Raw genomic sequence first — 14,013 nt, 5'->3', positions numbered from 1 at the left:
TTCCGCTAGGCGCCAACGCAGTGGATGTTGCACTGCGTGACTGGGATGGCAGGCACTGGGTGGATTCTGTTGCAGTCCTAAATGAAACTGGAAGAATAGATTTGGTGACGTTTTTGGATAGTTAATGGTAGAACTCTAATGCATGAGCTAGGGTAGTTGATTAAACTTAGGATTGATTCGATTTAGTAGCAAAGTGATGTGAGGAAAGTGTAGGTTTGGTTAGTTAAAGGAGGACTAGAATGAATACGGCCTAATCTGTTGTAGTATGTATTGTTCCGAGACTTAGCTTAGGCTGAGGTATAACATAGTGTAAATATGGTTGTGTGCAAGCTATGAGGAGAAAGTCCAAAAACTTGATCATGGTCTACGACAAATTCGGAATTATGGTTGAAGCAGTGAACACTTGGGTAATAGTGAATGGAAATTTGAGATGAATCTAGCACATAAATTATAAGTGAATTACGAATATTCTATAGGAATAAGGTTGACCTTAAGGAGGCATAATTTTTGGTAGGCTTGGGTGGTTGAACTTAAATGGAAGTAGGAGACTTGATAATGGATTTGCCACTAGACAAGTGATACCAATAAAGTGGGTAGTGAATTATAAGTCTTGATGTATCGAATGAGGAGTAGAAACAGGTCTAATTGACTCTAAACCAGTACTGTGAAGGTTTTGATACAGCGCTTTGCAATGGTATTAGACCGCCAGACAATAGTGGCCAATTTAGAGAGGCATTGGACTTGTAGCGCTTGGCGGTGAAGGACATTCCACCAGGCGATACCTGCAGACAGTGGGCATCAGAGGCGCTTTGCATCTGGCGGTACGCGTCCCTCGCCAAGCGGTCTGGAAGCGTAGTGCGCCTGGTGCCTCGAGAGCAGCACCAGACGATAATATTATAGCAGAATGATGTTATGCTTGCTTTGTGGTGCGTGGTCTACAATGCTTCTAGGATATCTCAAAGGTTGGCTTGTTGGTGTTCCTTCAATTGTGGCTCGGAACATATCCCTTGAGTTATGGCTCGGGATAGGGGTTAAGCACGTGGTATTCCTTGAGTTGTGGCTTGGGTTGACAAGTGTTGCCGGTGTGAGTGTGCACGTAGCGGCGTGTATGAATGGGTCCAGTGAGATTGCCCTCCTCAGTAATAACTGACGAGTTTGGTAGTCTTGGGACGTATGATTGTTATTCGTAGTGGGAACTCCACTTGACGTTACGATGTATGATCTATAACATGGTTTCCCGCATGTGCTCTATCGGTTGTGGTCGATAGGTGTGGTAGCAAGACATCTTGAGATATTCATCAGAAGATGTAGAACACGGTGAACATGGTTGTGGTAATGTTGTATGGTAACAAAGGATGGAATTCCTTTGGTGTGATTGTGATATGTGTATCTGTTGTGTGTGTATGTGTGTATATATATATATATATATATATATATATATATATATATATATATATATATATATATATATATATATATATATATATATATATGTGTGTGTGTGTGTGTGTGTGTGTGTGTGTGTGTGTGTGTGTTTATTTTGTTAGCTCACCCTATCTGCTTGTGTTTGGTGATGATCGTATACGTGGTATACGTGAGCAGATGATGTTGTAGGTGGATCTGGTGAGGCGTAGAGCCAAAGCGGGACTAGTCTTGGGAGATTTTATCAGAATTTTATGTGTTATGATTTTAAATTAGTTGTAAACTTTTATATTATCAGACTTTAATTTTATAATGAATAATTAGCCATTTTGGGTTTCAGTTATTGTTACAGTGAAATAAAGTTTGAAATTCCCGCATTTTTGGGAAATGGATTTTTAATTAATGAACTTTTATCTTTCTTATTTTATTTTATTATTTAAATCCGTAATGTTCGGGCAAGAGGTTACAGTTGGGCCACAACTTGAAACCAATTTCTGCTCAATCCCAAGCTAGAGAAATAAGATAAGTGACCAATTCATCCAACAACAAGCACAAATTAATTCACAAACAGATTGAGTGAAATCATAGATAAATATCCAAGAAGTAGAAGTACACATAATTAAAATTAATTACATCCAACCTCAACATTAGAGAGTTCAACTACTTATAAAATATTGCAATGCAATCTCAACAACATTTATGCATAAGATTTATAATGAAAGCATCTCTATCGAGCCTCTGACAATGTATTCCTACTCAAGTAATACATATTTAATTCTTCACTCAATACCTAAAATAAGGATATAAGATTTGTATTTATAAACTGTTTAGGGCGGTGCTCAACTCAAGCTTTGGTGCTCAATCGTAGAGGTTTCTCTCTATGTAGGTTTTTCTCTTAACCACTTTAAGTGCTCAGCACTATCTTATGACTTACCTGTAAAAGTTACATTCCAAATCTTTCCAAACCGCCTTTCTAAGCGCTCAATGAAACATTTTTGCCTTAAGCTATAACCGTTTTTCCTTAGGTGGGTACTTGAGGTTTTCTTCTTATAAAGGTTTCCTTAATTTCCTTTATGGCGCTCAACATCGTCTTTTAGGCTTAAGCTGCACATCCTTAAATTCTTTGAAAATATCTGTAAAAACATCACAAACACATCATATTCCTTAGTTTCTTACTTCTCTACTCCTCATTCTATAATCTAAAGTAAAATGGGTTGTTTACTTACAAAATATGGTCAATTAAAGCATGATAAGTGTCAAATTTAAGTGGAAAATTAACATGTTCTTGACACTTATCAGGGACCATGAATGTGCAAATATTATTGGAAAGTCAGCTTTAGAGTTGAAGATAATAATGATGGAGGTAATGTTTAATAATCTACTAATCCATGTACTCAGTATCTTAGTGGTCTAACAAAAAAACCCCAAGTTTTGTGCAGGCATGTGAAGATGACCCGAAATTCTTAGTTGATGATTTAAATGTCTCGCTAGGGGTTGAGTTGACCTTTAAGGTAAGAGTGCAACTTCAAAGTAGATGTGCCTCAATAATAAAAACTACTAATGATGCAAACATTATTACAATGACCAAGATGCGCTTAACCAAAAGAAGATATAGATATGGATAATAATTTTAAATTATTATGTACCACTACAATGTTATGTTTTTCTGATTTTTGTACGTCAATAGGAGGGAAAATGCATTGAGAATCAATTTGTGATTTAGCTGTTGAAGATGACACTTCTATTGTAAGTAAATAAACTTTTTTTTAACATAATAATATGTTTTTATGATTTTCTTTGTGAACATGATCTAAAATGTAGTAGGAGTAAAATTTGTAAGTTTGGCAATGACCTTTCTATTGTAAGTATATATGCTCTTTCTTTTTTGTAGTTGTAGAATAGACGAGAGATTTAGTGAATGGTTTTGATGTGTACTATGTAGTGGAGTCTATTTGGGATAGCGGACAATGGCCCAAATGTTGGATTTTGGAAAACACCTTCCAAGAAATTGTTCCTAGAGTATAATGTTGAAGATGTGATATCTGAGGAGATGTAATCTACGCAACGGTCAACCACTAAACTAGCCAAGATTATCAAGAAAGAAAAAGAATGATGTGTTTATAACACAAGTTCATGATGTTAAATGAAATTTTAATTTTGTGTATATATTAAGAGATGTATTAGCAATTAGTGGATATGTACTTTGATATGTATTAGCAATTAGTGGAGATGTATTTTGATATGTATTAGCAGGTTTTGTGTAAAAAGACCGATGTGGATATCTATTAGCAAATATCTTTACATGCCATATGTATTAGGAGATATATTCTAATATGTATAATATATTTACTACCCTTTGGATTTTAATTTGTTTTTGTATGTGTTGTGATTTTATTTTGTGGTACTTACAAAATTTAATTAGTTGATAATATATATATATATATATATATATATATATATATATATATCATCATTTATAACAAAATTGAAAAATCTATAACAAATAAAAATATGATTTATTCAAGATCAAATACCAAAGGAAAAAGTATACTTAATATATTATATTGTATATCTAAAATTTACATTGCTTAATCAATTTCATAATAAAAACACTTTATAAAATAGTCATTGATATATATTATCACAAATAACTAAATAATGTATAAATTTTAATTACTTCATAAAAGATAAATATTGGCTTAGTCATGTATACATATCATCATCTTAAAAAAAAAGGTAGATAACAAAATATGTTGTCTTTAATAAAAAGAAAGGATATATATAGAAAATGATATGGATAAAATAACCAATAGGAAATATAACATAGCAAAACATTGAAGGTTGTTCAAATACAAAAACATACTAAAACATAAAATATTATTGTTCACATTCTTAAACATATAAGACTAATTATATCTACATAGATTCCAAAATAAGTATTTTAGATATATCAATATCTAAATCTTCATTACAATGATTTTGTTCTATTGTTCTCCAGATTCCTAGCAACATCGAAACGGATAGTATCTCTAACACTGAATCCATTCATAACACAGAAAGTCTTAAGATTTCTATCAAAATTTCTAAAGCTTCTACTGTAAAGGAGTGTTGGGAAATCTTGCTTAAAACTATGGATGAAAATGAAACAATTGTTGACTACTTTGACAAAATGCAGGAACATGCCAACTCAATATGGGCATGTAAAGATAGTATCATATATCAACAAGTTGTAGAAAAGATTCTAAGAACCTTGTTACAAAGATTTGATCATGATGCAGTAGCAATTGAAGAAACGAAAGATTTGGAGCAAATGGAAATAGAAGCACTGCAACATTCCCATGGGCACTAGATAAAGAGAGAATATGTAATTAGGAGCAAGCTCTTCAAGCTCGAACTTCTAAAAAAAAAGGAAAAGACAACACCTCTTCAAAAGGAAAGAAATCTTTCTACAAGAAAAAGACTCAGGATCATAAGTCAAGTGATGCTTCCAAGAACAAGAAAGATAATAAGAAGCAGCACACCAACTATAATTAAGAGAAGGAGTGGAAATTTGATAAAAGGAAGGTGAAATGTTATAACTTCCAGAAATATGGACATTTCACTCGTGAGTGTTGGGATGGAGAAGAGGCTAAAAGTAAATCGAAGAATCAAGCAAATTTGGCTCAAGATGATGCTTCGAGCGACTATGATGTTGTGATGCTAATGGAAAAAACCAGTGCTGATAATTTGGATGAAACATCTTCATGGTAACTTGATTCAGGTTGCTTAACACATATGACTTGAAGGGGATACTGGTTTATAGAAATTGATGATATCTATCAAGGTAAGGTGTGGTTTGCTGATAATAACAACTTGAGTGTAGAGGAAACTAGACGTGTTGTGTTGAGAAACTATAATGGCAAAGAAACCATAATTTATTATTTGTTGTATGTACCAAGATTGAAGATAAGTTTGATGAGTCTTGGACAACTTTTGTAAAAAGGTTTTATCATGGAAATGAAGGAGAATTGTCTAAATGTCTATGACAAAACCAAGAAACTTGTTATTCAAGCAAATCTCTCAAAAAATAGAACTTTTAGGATTTGTGTAGACACATAGAGACATCAATGCTTTGCTACTATAGATAATTGAGATGAATGGCTATGGCACAACTGATTTGTTCATTTAAACTTCCAAGATTTACATAAGCTACGCCACAAGAACATGGTTGCAGGGCTTCCTTCAATTGTTGTTCCAGAAGAAGTGTGTAGATAGCGCATTGAATGTAAACAGACCAGATCTAAGTTCAAGAAGTTTGCACTAAGAAAAGCTACATAAAAACTTGGTGTAATTTACTCAAACATATGCATACTAATGTAGGTTGAGACACCTAGAGGTAAGAGATACTTTGCCTTGTTTATTGATAATCTAACAAGAAAAATGTGGATTTATTTATTGAAGAGGAAGAGTGAAGTGTTGTTTGTGTTCATAAAATTCAAAAGCATGGTAAAAAAACAAAGTGGAAATAAGATTAAAATGTTGGGAACCAATAGTGGAGGAGAATATGCTTCATTAAATTTTAGCAGTTTTTGCGAGAAAAAAGGGATCATACACGAATTCACTCCTCCTTACGCCCTTAAACATAATGGAACCATTGGACAGCATATGCACACGATTCAGATGCTTCTAATGTTTTATTCAAGGATGATACTCCAACACTACAAGAGAAGTCTAAAGATCAAATTGAAAGGAGGTCCTCTTGAATTTCAAAAATTCAATCACATCTTCAAGACTATGAATAATTTCATGATTCAGTTGTAACTACAAAGGGAAACTTGGTTCATCTTGCCCTCATTGTAAAATCTGAACCAATTGTGTTTGAAGATGCAACAAAAGATATGCATTGATTGAAAACCATGCAGGACATAAAAACTAGTTGAATTACCACCAAGCAGTGGCGGAACTTGGACTAAAATTGTAGGGGGGCCAAATTAGATTTGTTATATATAATTTTTTTTAGAAGAAAAACTATTCATTTTTTTCTCTTCATTTCCTCTTCTTATAACAAACACATATAATAGTAGAATTCAAAAAAATATTACTATCATTCGCTATTATATCATAATACCAATTCATGAATACCATTTTAGATCAAGCATTCGTATCTCATCAATTTGATTTGGTGGTATTGTCAAATTTGATGTCGTTTTTTCCAGATCACATTCTATTGAATTGTTAAATTCATTATATGTAACTCTGATAACTTTAGAGATTTGTTTTATATTGTCTTAAATTTTTGGTTCTTATTAAATTTCTCAAGCTTAGTTAACGTAAATGCATTTCTTTCTCATCTTCATCACAAACCTTCCTCTTTGAAAAAAAGGAATCAATTTTTTTACTTTGTATCATAATCTTTCTAATATAAATTTATCACCTCTTACCTATTTAGAATAAATAAAATTTATATTCATAAATCACAATTATCACAATGCAAAACATAATAAAACTCATACTACTTTAATTAAATAAGCAATACTGTATAAATTCAAAACTTAAAAAAAAAAATACCATAAGTAGCGAAAAACACAAAATCCCTAAATTTCATAATTAAGGATTATAATAATTTAGGAAAAATTATAATTAGGGTTCATACCAATTTCATAAAAGAATCCCTAAAATCATAATTAGGGATTATATTAATTTAGGATAAACTTAATTTGGAAGAAACATCCTAAAAAGAATCATAAACTAACATACATAAATCATAATAAGATACTAACCTTGATTTGTGATAGATCATGCAAGAATGTATACATGAATCTCAATCTATGTGTTTCCAACCTCTATTTCCCAACCTTTGTATTTATCTCTCTTCACAGACTTTCATGATAATTTACATGATGGAAAGATCTTATAGTCAGAAAAAAACCCTAATCTCTTTTATAAATTAATGTCTCTATTAAAATTTTTTATTTTATCTTTTATTATAATTTTTCATAATATAATTTTAATATAAATAATATATAATATAATTTTAAAAAATATATAAATATATATAAAAAAAATTCAAAAAAAAAATGGGGGAGCCGTGGCTCCCCCCTGTCACGTCCTAGGTCCGCCAGTGCCACCAAGTAATAAGCCAATTGCACTCAAGTGGGTCTATAAAGTGAAAGTGAATCCAAAGGGTAAGATTGTAAGGTACAAAGCCAGACTAATGGCTTAATACAAAAAGTTGGAATAGATTATGGTGAAGTGTACGCACCAATGGCCAGAATTGAGACTATTTGATTAGTAGTGGCTATCGCTAACAATGCTAATTAAGTCCTTACACCATTTATATGTCAAGTTGGCTTTTCTAACAAGCAAGCATATTGAGATAAGATTCATTTTATCCGAGAACAAATATGCAATGATAAATTGGAAGTGGAACACTATAGGTCAAAAGTGGAACTTGCTGACATATTAACAAAGTGTGAAATTCAAAAATATGAGAGTTAATTAGTGTTTTAGATGTAAAACTTTTGGCTTGAGGAGGAGTGTTAACTTTGTTAATTGTTAACTCTGTTGTTTCTGTTTTCTTCAAATGTTGTCTCCTTTCTTATATATAAACCTATATGGTTATCAATAATATGAGTGAGAAGAATATTTCCACTATATGTTGTGTGTTATCAATGTGTTGTTCTATCTTTTACTGTTTCATTGATTAACAAAAAGTATTTAGATCGTATAATTTGACATTCATTTTTGACAAATTGTATAATTCAAAATTTACATTTATTTTATGATTGTAATACCTGAAACACTATCTTCCTTTAGAGAGAGACAACGGGAGACAACGAGAAGGATGATAAGGAAGTGACAAAACAAGGGGTGACAATGACATACAGGTACACATCAAAAGTATGGGGCGCAAAAAGAAATTACCAATTATCTAATGGAAGATTCCTCAAGACTCAAAATCCAAATGAATAAAACTAATCCAACGACACTATCTTATTAAAAATTCAAATAAAAACATTAGAAACAATATTGTTCTAAAGTGAAAGTCTATTTTAGTAAAAATAAGTGAGTATTCTTGATTGTATATTAAATATAATAAATATTTATTTTATACATTAAATGTTATGATAAATAAATGTTTTAAATATATAAGTTATATTATATATAAAACTTATAATAAATAAACATATCTACGATATAATTTTGATTTATAATGAATAGTTTAAAAAATTATTGTAATTGAATTAGAGATTGTAATAAAATATGGTAAATAAAAAAAATATGGATGATTAAAATATCAATCCTATAAATAAAAATTAAAACACAATTTGAAACAATTGAAAGATAATTTTCATGTAAATTATAAGAGGTGTGAATGGAGCATATCTCAATAAAAAGAGAAGGAAAATGCTATTAAGAATGTCTAAATAAGAGAGTGGAGAGAATAATAATTTCACTCTTTAAATATTATATATATATATATATATATATATATATATGTATGTATATTTATATTAGACATTTATTTACGTCTGTATATTGATCTACGGAGTGCGAATTTGATTGGGATCCAGACTTAAAGAATTTCAAAATTCATATAATTATAATATAAAATATTAGAGGTCATATAATTACAATATAAAATATTATGGGTGTTGGGAATTTTGAAAGGTTATGAAAATACCAGAGATGTGAGATATATGATAAATATAAAAGATATATCATATAGAGGAACTTATTTTATTTTATTTATATGTATACTCTTTCTTTCTTTCTCTCTCTCTCTCTCTCTCTCTCTCTATATATATATATATATATATATATATATATATATATATATATATATATATATATATATATATATATATATATACACCTTAGAAGAGATCAACAAAGCATGAATGAAATCGTCTTATAAGAGCCTGCTATTGAATCTAATGATGGTGAGTTTAGAACTGGTTTGGACAGAGTTGAAGTTGACTGATGTGATGTTATCTTCAAATCATTAGAAAGTATTATCAACCTTGATGTCAATATGAGCAAGTTGAAAGATTCCTCTTATTTATCATAAATAAGTTAAATCAAGCTCAAGGTGCGCTCTTCACCATTCGTTGCATTTTACAAGATGGTCAATCGACAATCATACGTGAACAAATAAAAAATTGTCGTCAAATACCTTTATGTGATTTTTTCTAAAAATAAAATTATAAAATTATTGATCCGAGAATTTTTCCTTTCTAAATACAAATTTAAGCGAAATACAAACTTAAATGAGTGAAAATTTAACCAGATGTCTATTATATATATATGTAATGGTTAAGCTCAATACCATGGAATAAATTAAACTAATAGTTCCCAAAACAAATGCTAAAAAATTATTTTTCTCACCATCAATGCATTTGGGTTTGACATTGAATATTTAATTGGTAAGAAAAATATGCATTGAGTACTTTAACTCTACATAGGTCTACTGAGACCATTTTATTTTCAATGTTTCTATTTTTGTCTTCATTGTGCAATCCTATTGACTCTATGTGTATGTTTTGTATTAGCACTTTAAACCAGATTTTGTTTTCCAGATGTAACTAAAATGCTAAAACAAAGATACACCATAATCAAATGCACCTAGAATTGAACTGAAGCCAATTTTCACAAATCTTTAACTTTCTGAAACAACATTTGCATCTTCAAAAGAAAAATCTTCTAGCTTTCAACAAAATGATGTTTGTTCAATAGTCAGTTCCTACAACTCTAGACATGGACGAAAATGATTCAAAAGATGCACGAAGAAAAAGGAAGGCTATTCTTTCGGAAAAGATTGCAAATAAGATTAATAACTTTTCATGTCAAATAACTATCTTTTTCTTCCATTACATTTTAAACTTTCTTCAATTTTTTTTCTCATGTCATTTTGTAATTGAAATACTGATGCAATCTGATATAGCTCATTTTGTCTAAATGTAGTTTCCATATTCCTCAGACAATCCCATACTATCAAAATGGAGATAGTAAAATGAACTTGTAAAAATAACAAGCAGTAGTGTAAAGTCAGCAGACGCAAATGATTTTATCATTTTGAGTTTATCATTGAGTTTAAATGCAAATGTAGTGAGAGACATGTAGAGTGAAGGATTTTATGTTCCAAATAGAACTCCTCTGTCTAAGTTCGTAGGTTGTGATAATTGTCCTCTTATTCAAGTTTTCATTCAATCAAAGTTTTAGCCTTTGAACTAAATACATTTTGCACACTTTGGTTCAAATATATTTTGCAAAAAATAGTAGCGGAACTATATATACTAATACCTAATGATAGATGAAATCAATGAAATCAATCATATTGAAAATGGACTCGTAAAAATGTGTCTATAAAATAAACCTTATAAATGAACATGTAAACTCACAAACCGTACTGCAAAGTGGTCATATGCAAATGAATTGTATAATTTTTAGTTTACCATCTTGAGTGTAGATGCAAATGATTTGAAAAAGATGCATAATAAAGCATTTCATGTTGGAATAAGGAAGTCATTGACTTAATTAGTACGTTATGGTAATTTTTGTCTCATTGAAGTTTATTTTCAATCCAATTTTTAGCCTGTAAACTGAATACATTTTGTAAACTTTGGTTCAAATGTATTTTGGAGACATTGATATAAACAATTCATGAATTGAACGAAGAAGAAGAAAAATCATTATCAATTAGAAGTTTACACAAAAAAGTAAGAGGACTTTAGGTACTTATAATTGTCATAGTTTTGTTATGAAATTCAAATAGTGTAGTTTAAGGTGAATTTAATGTTTGGTCGTGTATGATTGTTCTCTTCTAACATTCGCTTTTGCCCAATTCTCCCAATTTTGCACGAAAATGATTCGCCAATTTCAAAAACGAAAACTAGTGCATCATGTAATAAAACTATGTTAACATAATTTCATGAAGAATTGCTCCAACAAATATTTATGAAAAATAGTCAAAAACTACAATAAGAAACAATAAAATCAATCATAGTCAAAATTTGGCCCAAAGTAACAACAATAACTCAGGTACAAATTCAACATTCATGAATTCTTTTTCAACATAATTTAAGCAATACCAAATCAAAGTATTGTTATCCCAATGAGAACCACACTAATATTCATATTGACGTCACAATGATGAGGTCAAAACCGTGATATTGAGTTCTTTTATTATTACATGAAATTGTATGTATACATATCAAGAATCCATAATTTTATATTGGAAATTTAATGTTAATCTTAAATTCTGTTTCATGAATGTTTACAAATATTTTGTAGATATTCATAAAATTGATTGTCAAAGTGCAAGAAAAAAAAATAGTGTTAGTCAACACCTACTCAATAGAGTAGTAACATATCAAGTAAACAAAGTCATGATATATCTAAGTTTTATAAACTTTTATTCTTACTTAGATATATCTAAGTTTCAATTTTTTGCTAGTGTAGGATAGACTTAATCATTTCAATATTATGAAGTTGTACACCTCTCTCACTCTTTTCCTAATAAAGTGTATAGTAAATATCTTTTCGATGTCATCAAATATATTTTCGATGACATCGGATTTTTGACAAAGATTATGATAAAGATAAATACCATGGTAATGAATAATGCTTTATCTTAAAATCTTAAATTATAATCCTTCACATTTAATTTCATCTATTTTGTTCTTCATTTTATTTTAGATGATATACAAAGTCATTTTACATCTGAGTTGTATTCAAGAGCTAAATGTCAAGGTGCAAAACTATTTTTTAGTTAATGTTTTTTTTATACTCTATATATCAATATATTCAAAACTGACATATTTATCTTTCTTTACTTAGAAATTGTTGACGTTGGAGACTATTGCATTAAATATCAATGTTGTTAAGCTCAATTGTGGTATGAAGAAAGACCTGATAAATCAAGAAGATTTAAACAAGTTGATTTCTCTATATGTTGTCAAAAAGAAAAAGTTAAACGTCCATTCTTAAAGAAACCTCCAGAATTTCATGAAAATTTATTGAAGGGTGAAGACAATACAAGCAAGCATTTTTTTACATAACATAAGAAGTTACAACATGTTCTCATTTACTTCGATTGGTGCTAAGATTCATTCATTAATCAATGATGGATCTATTCCTCCTCAATTTATTCTGAGTGGCCAAAATTATCATCGTATTGGAAGTTATTGCCGAAAAATGGGTCAACTCCAAAGTTTGCACAACTATGTATTTATGACACAAAAAATGAATCAACTAACAAAGTTAATTACTTTGGGTATGTATAATTCAAGGTATTTCTTTATTAACATATATTGTGTTTATAATTCATTCATTTGTGATTTTGTAATTTTGATTTACAACATCATATATGATAAACATAATGTTCTTGGACAAACATTCAGAAGAGAAAATTTTTTTATACATGATGATGACCAATCCGACTTTGGATTGAGATTATATAGACACCGCTTTAAGGATCGTAAGGTATACAATACTCCATTAGCAAATGAAATTGTGACATTAATATTGGTGATTTCAGTAACCTGGATGTAGGAAGGGACATCATTGTGAAGAAATTTCATGGTCAATTATAAGACTACATGAAACACATATATTCTTCATTCCTTTGCAATATGCTTTGATGTTTTCAAATGGAGAGGATGATTATCAAGAGGATATTCCCATTAAAGACTCTTACAGATACAGTCAAAGTCGAAAGAAAGTTCACATTTCTTTAAGAGAATTAGTTGCTTTTAGAATACAAAATAGAAAGTTTGAATTTGGTATTGTGAAGTTAATGTCTTTTATTTTGAATCATATTTATCATCATTATTTAAAGTTTAACATCTATTTTAACTTCTTAATTTATTTCCAATTGTTATGGAAAACAAAATTCATTCATCTAAAAGATAATCTCGTGTGTTGCATTGGTCAAACTACTAGTTATTAGACATATAATAAATAATCAGTATGAAAACCAAAACTTCAACTCGAACCAACCTTCGACCTGGGCCCATCTATCTCGACTTTCAATTGGGTCAGCCTGGTTTGAACTTTTTCTTGGGTCGTCCATCACGACCTTTGCCCCATGCTAGCCTTTCTCAACATTCAACATGGAATAACCTATCTCAATCATTTGTCTGGCCCAACCCTTTACGACCTTTGGTCCAAGACGGTGGCCTTTTGCTTAAGAAAACATATCTCAAATTTCGGCCTGAAACAACCTGCTTAAACCTTCAACCCAAAATGACTCGTATAAACCTTCGTCCCGATATAACCCGTCTCGACCTTCGACTTGGGCCAGCCTGTAACATCCCTGGCGCACCACGCCCAGAGCATGTCAGGTTACTACAGCCCGATGCACCCCAACCCCTCACCCTTCTCCGTCCATTCATACTGGGTGGGTTGTTGCCAGTGGGGATCGAACCCCTAACATGACCTTTAACACCTCTGGTACGCCGACAGATGCTACCAATTGTGCTACAGCATAACTGGTGGCATCTCTCAGTGATTGAGGGGTGTTAAAGCTCAGGTCTGGGGTTCGATCCTCCCTAGGAACAACCCACCTGCTAGTTGGTGCTAGAGGTGATGGGTTGGGGTGTATTAGGCTGC

Source organism: Vigna unguiculata, chromosome 3 (assembly GCF_004118075.2).
Source record: "Vigna unguiculata cultivar IT97K-499-35 chromosome 3, ASM411807v1, whole genome shotgun sequence".
Taxonomy (NCBI): Eukaryota; Viridiplantae; Streptophyta; class Magnoliopsida; order Fabales; family Fabaceae; genus Vigna; species Vigna unguiculata.
This window is presented reverse-complemented; position numbering follows the sequence as displayed.